This window comes from Tamandua tetradactyla, chromosome 1 (genome assembly GCF_023851605.1).
Source record: "Tamandua tetradactyla isolate mTamTet1 chromosome 1, mTamTet1.pri, whole genome shotgun sequence".
NCBI lineage: Eukaryota > Metazoa > Chordata > Mammalia > Pilosa > Myrmecophagidae > Tamandua > Tamandua tetradactyla.
In genome coordinates, this window is record NC_135327.1 from 60,674,850 (window position 1) to 60,683,309 (window position 8,460).

At 56.2% G+C, this 8,460-nt stretch overlaps 2 long non-coding RNA genes across 5 annotated transcripts; one reads left to right on the forward strand and one right to left on the reverse strand.

The window, feature by feature from the left end:
- Positions 1-1,530: 1,530 nt before the first annotated feature.
- Positions 1,531-5,191, reverse strand: LOC143647435 (uncharacterized). Of its 4 annotated transcripts, none has more exons than XR_013158072.1 (3): positions 4,505-5,191; positions 2,667-3,277; positions 1,531-2,385 (listed from the first exon to the last, which is right to left on the reverse strand). It is a non-coding gene; the product is annotated as an uncharacterized LOC143647435 (long non-coding RNA). The 4 variants fall into 4 exon arrangements; XR_013158066.1 differs by having other exon boundaries at positions 4,457-5,191; XR_013158078.1 differs by lacking the exon at positions 2,667-3,277.
- On the forward strand, positions 2,480-4,286 carry LOC143647461 (uncharacterized). Its single transcript, XR_013158093.1, has 3 exons — positions 2,480-2,809; positions 3,490-3,618; positions 3,912-4,286. It is a non-coding gene; the product is annotated as an uncharacterized LOC143647461 (long non-coding RNA).
- Positions 5,192-8,460: the final 3,269 nt, after the last annotated feature.

The following is an 8,460-nucleotide window of genomic DNA, read 5'->3' on the forward strand; positions in this document are numbered from 1 at the left end:
GCCTGATTTACGTAATGGGCAGGAGAGTTGCTTTGACCTTTGTGTCACAGAGCCGACATGAAACCAGGTGATGGGGAAGAAAGTAATTGCCTGGTCCAGCGCCTCCCGCCACGGTCAGCTTGTGCTGTGGACTTGTGCTGTGGAAAGGCTAGCCCCTAAGGGACCTCGATGTCCAGAGACCCCCACCTGAACAAAAGCATCACAAGTATGGCCAGGTGTCCCCGCAGGCAGGCCCTGTGAGGAGTGGTGGCTCAGCAGAAGTGTGGGGCCGGGGGCAGGACTGAGCCTCCAAGTGACGGGGGGCTGCCTGGGGCTCTGGTTTTCTGTGGTGCCCTGGCATCCCGGCAGCATCCGTCTCAGGGTCTTCGCGCCTCTGATGCCTCAGCTAGAATGGCCCCTACTTGCCCTGCAAGCCAGTTTTATCACCAGTGTTTTAGCTCAGATGCCACTTCTTCCAGGGAATCCTCCCTGATGCCCCACGTTGCACCTTCACATCTTCCCACAGCACTCAGCACTGCAGTTCAGATCCAGCAGGACCCCAAAAGCACATTCAAGCTGGTGGTCAGGGGGATGTTCCTAAAAAATTCAAGAAAACTGGGCAGACAGTATGACAGCCTGGGGGCAATGGCATGGGGGGCCCTGGCCACTCGGCAAAGCACAGGGCAGTGAGAGGGCCCTGGCAGCTCAGGGCTATGGGTGGGGGGAAACCAGGAGGCACTTGTGGCTGCCAGAGGGTGCAGGGGGCAGCTGAGGGGCTACAAGGGAGAACTGGGAGTGTTGCAAAGAGCAGCTAAGAGGCTGCAGGACAGATCTGGGGAGTCTCAGGGTTCAGGAGCCTCAGGGGAGAGCTGGGTTTAATACCTGGACTTTGCCTTCCTCCTGCCTTCCAAGCCCCTGCCACAGTGGGCCACCCCAACCAGGCGTGGGGGGAGAGCTGGAACGGGAGGATTAATGGGAGACACGTCCCTCGGCAGGGAGTGGTGTCTGAGCCCCTGCATCCTGTTCCCCTCCAGCCCTGTGTTCTGCCCCCCCCCCAGGCCCCTCTGCCCTGCTCTCCCAGTCCCCTGTGTCCTGTTCCCCCAGACTCCTCTGCCCTGCTCCACCTGGGCTCCTATGTGCTGCCCGCCCCGGGAACCCTCTGCCCTGCTCCCTACTCAAGCCTGCGAGGTGACCAGCCAGGCCCCTCCTGGGCAGACACTTGGGGACTGGACACAGGGACATGGGGGCACCTCACTCCAAGCTCTTGGCAGTGCCCACAACCACCAAGAGGTAGATGTACAGAAGCCTGAGGACAGACGAGGAGACTCAGAGCGCGTCCAGGGGGGTTACCCCGTAAAGAGGAGCGAGGCTGCAGCAGGACAGCCAGGAGCAGCCTGGGTGACGCGGAAGATACAGGCCTGTGTGGTCTCACCACATGCAATATCTGGAACAAGCAGATTCATAGAAGCCAAGTCCACATGCAGTCACCAGGGGCTGGGCGGGCATGGGGGGCGGGGGGCGGCACTTGGGGGGTTTGGGGGACGGTGGGCATGGGAAAGTTATATTTATTTTAAATGTAACATGTAAATAAAACCACACGCTCTGGCAGGTGGGGCCCTCTGGGAAGAGGAGATGCCTGGGGCCATGGCGGGGGCCAGCGAGAGGGCCAGAAGGGCACTGGCCAGGCAGGTGGCCCAACCCAAGGGCGCCTTAATAACTTTGAACGTGACAAATCCACAAGGTCTAGTGCAGAAAGAGAGTTGTTGGCATGGAAACGAAACTGGATGCTTTGGAATTCTAGAAGGAGAAGCAGCTTCATGGCTGGGGAACGAATTGGATCTGGGACTGGCTGCTGCAAATGTTCCCCCAGTTGCGGCATCCTGGCCGGCACTCGCGAGGCTTGGCCGGCGTCAGTTCCTTCCCCACTTTTAGACAAAGCAAACCTGGGTTTGGCGCAAGTCAGGGGGACCCAGCCTGGTGCAGGGGCAAGGCCAGGCGTAGTCCAGCAGGGGCTTCTGTCCACGGGGCCTCTGGGACCGCCTCGTTCTGGCCCCAGAGCCAGCCTGCGACACTTGCCTTGTTAAGGACGGACGGAAACGGTTCTGAGAGGGTGGCGTGTGGAGACCTCCCAAGCCCGGGAGAGGGCCCTGGAGACGGCTCCAGCAGCCCCCAGGCTCCTCGCTCCCACCCCGCCTCTAACCAAATCCGCCGAGTGGAGTGAAGGAGTCTCGGAGGTACTCGTGTGGCTTCTAGCTGCGTTGCCCCAGGATAAGGGGCGCAAGTCTCTGAAATGCAGAAAATCCGATCACTGCTGCCCTCGCCCAGGCCCGCGTGCTTGTGGGAAGGGAGTGCTGTGCTTGATGAATGCGGCTCGGGTCTCTAGTGAGAAGGAGGCGGCTGGCGTAGCTGAAATCCAACAGAGAAATTCATTACAAGGTGTGTGCGCGCACGTGGGGTGGGGGGGAACGTGTTGCCCCCTTAGTGATGTCGACCAGAGCGTGACCGCAGAACCAGCTTCCAGTCTCGGCCGCACTCGGTGCAGCCGAAATCAGTGGAGCAGCCACAGAAACAGCAAAACAAAATCAGATGCTATGGAGAGTCCTCCCTGCCAGCCCGAGCGGAGTGTCCGCACACTCAGCCCCGGCCCCTGCCCCTGCAGGCAGCGGCTGTGACACCTGCCCACATACCTGCCCATGGCTGGGCCCCCATCACCGTTGCACCCCCGGCCAGTGGAACATGGGTACCGTGTGTCTGTCCCGCGCCCCACAGGAAATGGGCACCATGGAGCCTGACCTCGCAAGGGCCAGTGGCCAGGCTGGGGACACTGTGGGTGAGCAGTGGCCAGGAAGGGATAATTCAGGTGGGTGGGTGGTGGTCAGGCTGGGACAATGTAGGTGGGCAGAGGCCAGGCAGGGATAATTCAGGCGAGTGGGCAGCGGCCAGGCAGGGACAGTGCGGGCGGGCAGCAGCCTGGCTGACCCTGGGCATCACTGTCCTGGTCCTTGGGTCTGCTGGTCACCAAGACCACCTGCTGGGGAAAGGGCACTGAGGACATCCCTGCAAAACCCATCAACCAGGCAGCAGGTGTGGCGGATGCCCCTCAGACTCCCAGAATTGCAGCGGGCACCGCTGGGTGAGGGATGCAGCCTGCGGAGCTGTGCAAACCACTCCGGCCGTCCCCTGATCTGCCTCCAAGTTGGCGCCCGACAGCAAGCGTGACCAGGACACTTTCGTTCTGTGCAGCAGACAGCAATGCTGCAGCCCAGACTCCGCCATTTCCTCCGAGAAATAGTTTGTCCTGGGAAACATTTTAGAAATTAGCAAGTTTTTGACTTCCTAGATTCCAAGTGTACAGCAAACACACAGAGACCCCATGTCTCCCCAAATCTCCTCTTTCCAAAAGCGCCCCTGCCTGATGCCCCCCATCCCGGGATTGGCCCCACGTGTGCCAGCCCCTGGGGCACAGGTAGGCGTGCTCGCCGGTTTTGACATTTCACTGTTTTGGAACAGGTCCCTTGAAGCCGCCGGGACACCTGCCCGGACTCCTTCCCGCGCTGAGCGCCAAATGCAGCCGCGGCCACCGTTCCTGCTCCTGAGGATGTCGCTTGTTACCAGCTGTGGGGCAGCAGGAGCTGGCAGGTTTGTGGACACACGTGAAGCCTCTACCCCATTCCTCAGTCTCCTCCTGGCCGGTGCTGTCAGGGGCTCCCGGCGTCCACTCCGCCCCGGCCGGCGTGGGGGCATCTCACGGGCTGACACAGGTCCTCGCCCTGCTGCTCGGCGGCCGCCACGTGGGCCTCCGTTTTGTCACGTGTCTTCCTCCATTCTTTATGATCTGTTTGAGCCCCTGTGTCTCCGATGAAGAGAAAGTCGTTTCTTTTCGAGATCACTTTGTCATCTCTCACAGTGAATGCTTTCTGGGCCTTGTTTAGGCGAGCTCCACGCTGAGTCATGAGGATGAGTTCCCGTATCATCCCTAAACGCTGGATAAATAAATCTGCTCGCAGTGTTCAGCTTCAGCACTGGCTGGAATTGATTTCCAGGTGATGTTGGGATCAATTTCACTCTTTCCCCCGCGGCCGCCGATCTCGCAGAACCATCCACGGAGGCGCCAGCTTGTCTTGGACATTCGCTACGCCACAGCCTCTACTGCAGGGGTCCAGGGTCTGGCCGTGCCTCTGCCCAGGCACCCTGGGCTCTGCCAGCTGCGGGACCCCACCTGCCACCACGCACGCTTGGGCCTGGCGAGCGTTGGCTGTTTTACACTTCTAAATACATCTTGGAACCAACCTGTAAGTGTAATTCTCTCTCTCTCTCCCTCTCTCTCTCTCCCTCTCTCCCTCTCTCTCTCCCTCTCTCTCTCCCTCTCTCCCTCTCTCCCTCTCTCTCTTCTACACACACACATCTCCCCCCATTGCGATTTTTATTGGGGTTGCTTTGCTTTGAATCTGAAGCCACATTTCCAGGAAATCCCCACCTTGAATATGCTCATGCTCTAATCCCTGCGCAGCCTCTCCCGGTTTACCTTGGCCTCCTTTACTTTCTCAGTGACATCTCAGGGTCTGAGTGGATTGTATTAGTCTCCTGCATTTGTCCCAGAGCACTTCAAACTTTGATATTATTGTAAGTGCTTCCCGCTCTTATTTTCTTCCTTTGTGTCAGTGTATGAAGCCACGGCCGCCTGGAAGCCAAATCCTCGTCAGTGTGGTCCTGCCTGGGCTGAGCTCAGATTTCCGCAGGCTTATTTCCTCCTCTCCCATCCTCTTTCCTCCTTCTCTGGCCTCACCGCCTGGCCAGCACCTTCCTGAGCCCCACGGGGTGGGGGCTGCTGTGTGTCTGTCCCCCCTGCCCGCCCAGGGGCGAGAAGCTCCGTCCTCTTCTGACTCTGCTGCGCGTATTTTCAGTGCCATGGGCGGGGTCCTGCTTTGTCGCCCTCTTTCCTGCGTCTGCCTCTGGCCGACTCCTGGAGACTCCACACGTGTCTGGACCGAACCACAGCACCCAGGGCCCAGTGCTGAAGTCCACGCACGGGCTCAGTCTCCAGGACTCGGGGCTCCCCACCACTCCCTGACACTCCCCACTGCTCCCCAGGGCTCCCTACCATTTCATGCCCACCCAGTGAAGCCTCCACCCAGCCTGAGATTCCCTGGGGCAGCAGCTGCCCAAAGCCAGGCCTTGCCTCCCTGTGGAGCCCACGCAGGCGCGCAGCCCCCACCCCTGCCTGCTCCCTCTCCGCTATGACCCAGAATGAAATGCTGCTTCCTGCCTAGGTCATGCCCATGGACCCCTCTTCACCTGCCCCTAGCCTGACACTGTGGGTTTCTTCATTGTCATGTGTAAGACCCTTGGAGCAGGGGGAGGGGGGATAGGGGAGCATGGGGGTGGGGGTGTGGGGTGCGGGAGGCAGGGTGGGGAGACGAGGGGGGAGGCAGGGGAGGGGGTTACTGTCCCACTGTGTGACATCATAATAGGCTGCTGTCCCAGAAAACAAAAGCTTTTCGGAGATGCGAGGGGACACGTCCTATTTATGTCGTCACCGACTAGACAGAACTGGAAATGGGGGAGGGAGACCGAAGAAACATCTGTATATTGAGAAAAACAATAAGGTTGTTCTCCCTTTTATTTCTGAAGTCTGCTTAAATTATGCCCTCTGTGGCACAGAAAGGGATTCGTGAGTGTGCAGGTGGATTAGTAAAAAAAAGCAAACAAACAAACAAAAAAACATTGAAATGCAAAACTAGGATCTCCTGCAAAAAGAAAGGGAAGTCATCACCCAGAAATTCACCCAAAGGACACCAATCTCCACGCCCCCCTGCCCTTCCTCCGACCCCTTGCCCTTCCCCATGTCCCCTGTGCCCTTCTCCACATCCCCTGCCCTTCCCCGCATCCCGTGGACTTCCCCACTTCCTATGCCCTTCCCCTAGGGTTTGTGCCCTTACCTATGTCCCCTGACCTTCCCCACGTCCCCTTTGCCCTTTCCTGGACCTCCTGCCCTTCCCTGCGTTCACTGCCCTTCCCCGCAGACTCTACCCTTCCTTACGTCCCCTGCCCTTCCCCACATCCCCTGCCCTTCCCCACATCCTCTGCCCTTTCCCACATCCTCTGCCCTTCCCCACTTTCCCTGCCCTTCCCCACGTCCCCTGCCCTTCCCCATGTCCCCTGCTCTTCCCCACTTTCCCTGTCCTTCCCCACGTCCCCTGTACGCTTCCCTGTGGTCTCTGCCCTTCCCCGCGGGCTTTGTGCCCTTTCCTGCATCCCCTGCCCTTCCCCATGTCCCCCTCCCTTTCCCCACATCCCCTGTGCCCTTTCCCATGTCTCCTGCCCTTCCCCACGCCCCCTGTGTTGGCAACCAGCGCAGATGAGGCTTGGGGGTTCAAGAAGGGCTTAGGCTGTGGTAATTAGCACCTTGGCCCCCAAAATATCAGAGAGGGGGCGCTTTCAAGTCAGAGAAAGACAGGACAGGGTGGGGGCTGCCCACCCAAAGTAGATGTCTCACACCATCTCGAATATTTCCACCCCAATTTTGAAAAAAAATAAATAAATCAATGCCAGCTTCGTCTCTTTATATGGGAAATGCATGCAGTGGCTGGTTGGCCCGTGGAAGCAGGAAGCAGGGGCTGCAGCCTCCAGCGTGGGCCTGGGGTCAGTGGCCCTCAGCCAGACAAGACCACTTCCCCAGAGCTGGAGGCTTGTGGGTGTCTCCCTCCGAGTAAGAAGGTGCTTATTTGTGGCCTCCCGGCAGGGTGTGCCTGCTAACCCAGCAGCTGCAGACGCAGGCTGCCCCCAGCGGGATCAGAAGGCGACCGGGCCAGGCCCCATGGCTGGAGGAGTCCCTGGGCCCCACAAAGCCCCTGCAGCCTTTGGATACATGGGCATAGCCTGCTCTCCAGCAAGGTGGGGGCTTGCAAGCACCCCACACCCTTTCCACTGGAACAAATGACTGCAAACTCCAGGGCCTTCCTCAGGGACACACTTCTGCCTTGGAAGAAAGTTTGGAGGTTCACTTAAAGAAGACACACCTGGGTCCTTGTTCAAAAGGTTCCCCATACAATAGTCCTCGACACAACACTAGCAAACCAAATCCAGCAACCTATAGATAAAGAGATAGGCATCTGACAAGGTTTAACCCAGGAATGCCAAGTTGGTTGAACATCTGAAAAGCAATGAATGTAATCACCCATGTCCACATGCTAAGGGACAAAGCTCACATGCTGTCACCACAGATGCAGAAGAGGCTTTTGACCAAATTCAAACCCCATCCACGATGAAAATTTGGGGCAAAATTGGAATAGAATTTCTCAATTAGATCAAAGGCCTCTGTTTCCTACTGCTGCTGGAACAAATGACCCCAAATGTGTGGCTTAAACCACACAAATGGCTTATCTTACCGTTCTGGAGGCTGGAGTCTGAGGGAGGTTGGCGGCGACTCTGAGACCTGGCCTGCTCCAGTCTTGGGACCACCGGCTCTCCCTGGCCCGCTGGCCCTTCCTCCAAGTTCTTGGCCAGCAATACCAGGCAGCCCTCCACCTGGTCCTCCCTCTTCTTCCTCTTCTTGCACTCATGGGACCCTTGTGATGACGCTGGTCCCACCTGGATGACGAGGGTCATCTCCCTGTTTTAAGGTCAGCTGCTCCGTCATCTTCATTCCAGCTACAGCCGTGACTTCGCTTTGCCATGCCAGGTAAAGGGAAGCACATTCATAAGCGCCAGGTAATTGAATGTGGGCGTCTCTGGAAGGCAATTACTCACTCTATCGCAGGCATCTATGAGAGGCTACAGCTAGCACCACACTTAGACGGGAAACACCTCCCCGCCCCCAGACTTAGGAACAAGGCATTGATGTTCCTAGCCATAGCAATAAGGCAGGAAAAGAATTCATAAAGATCAGAAAGGAACAAGTAAAGACATCTCTATTTGCAGATGCCCTGACTGTTTATACGGAACCCCCCAATTTACAAAACAACTACTAGAACCAGATAAGTGAACTTAACAAGGTCACAAGAGACAGGTCAATATGCAAAAATTTATTGTATTTTACATACCATCAGCAAACAATTGAAAATGAATTTTTTAGAATATTCCTTTTATAACAGTACCAAGAAACTAAACTTTTAGGAATAACTTTAAGCAAAACACTTGTAATAGTTCTTTAATTAAAATTAGAGAAATTAAAGAAGACTTAAATAAGTGGAGAGATATACCATGTCCATGGATTGGAAGTCTCAATATTGTTAAGACATCAATTCTCCCCCAAATGACCCACAGATTCAATGCAATACCAATCAAAATTTTAGATTTTGTAATAAAAATTAATAAGCTGGCTCTAAAATTTATCATTTATATAGGAATGTAAAGAATCTAAGGGAGCCAAAACAAATTTGAAAAAAGAAGGAAAAAGTTGAACAGTTTAAATTACCTAATTTTAAGACCTACTGAAAAGTTACAGTGATCAAGACCGTGTGGGCAGACTTTTAGACCCAT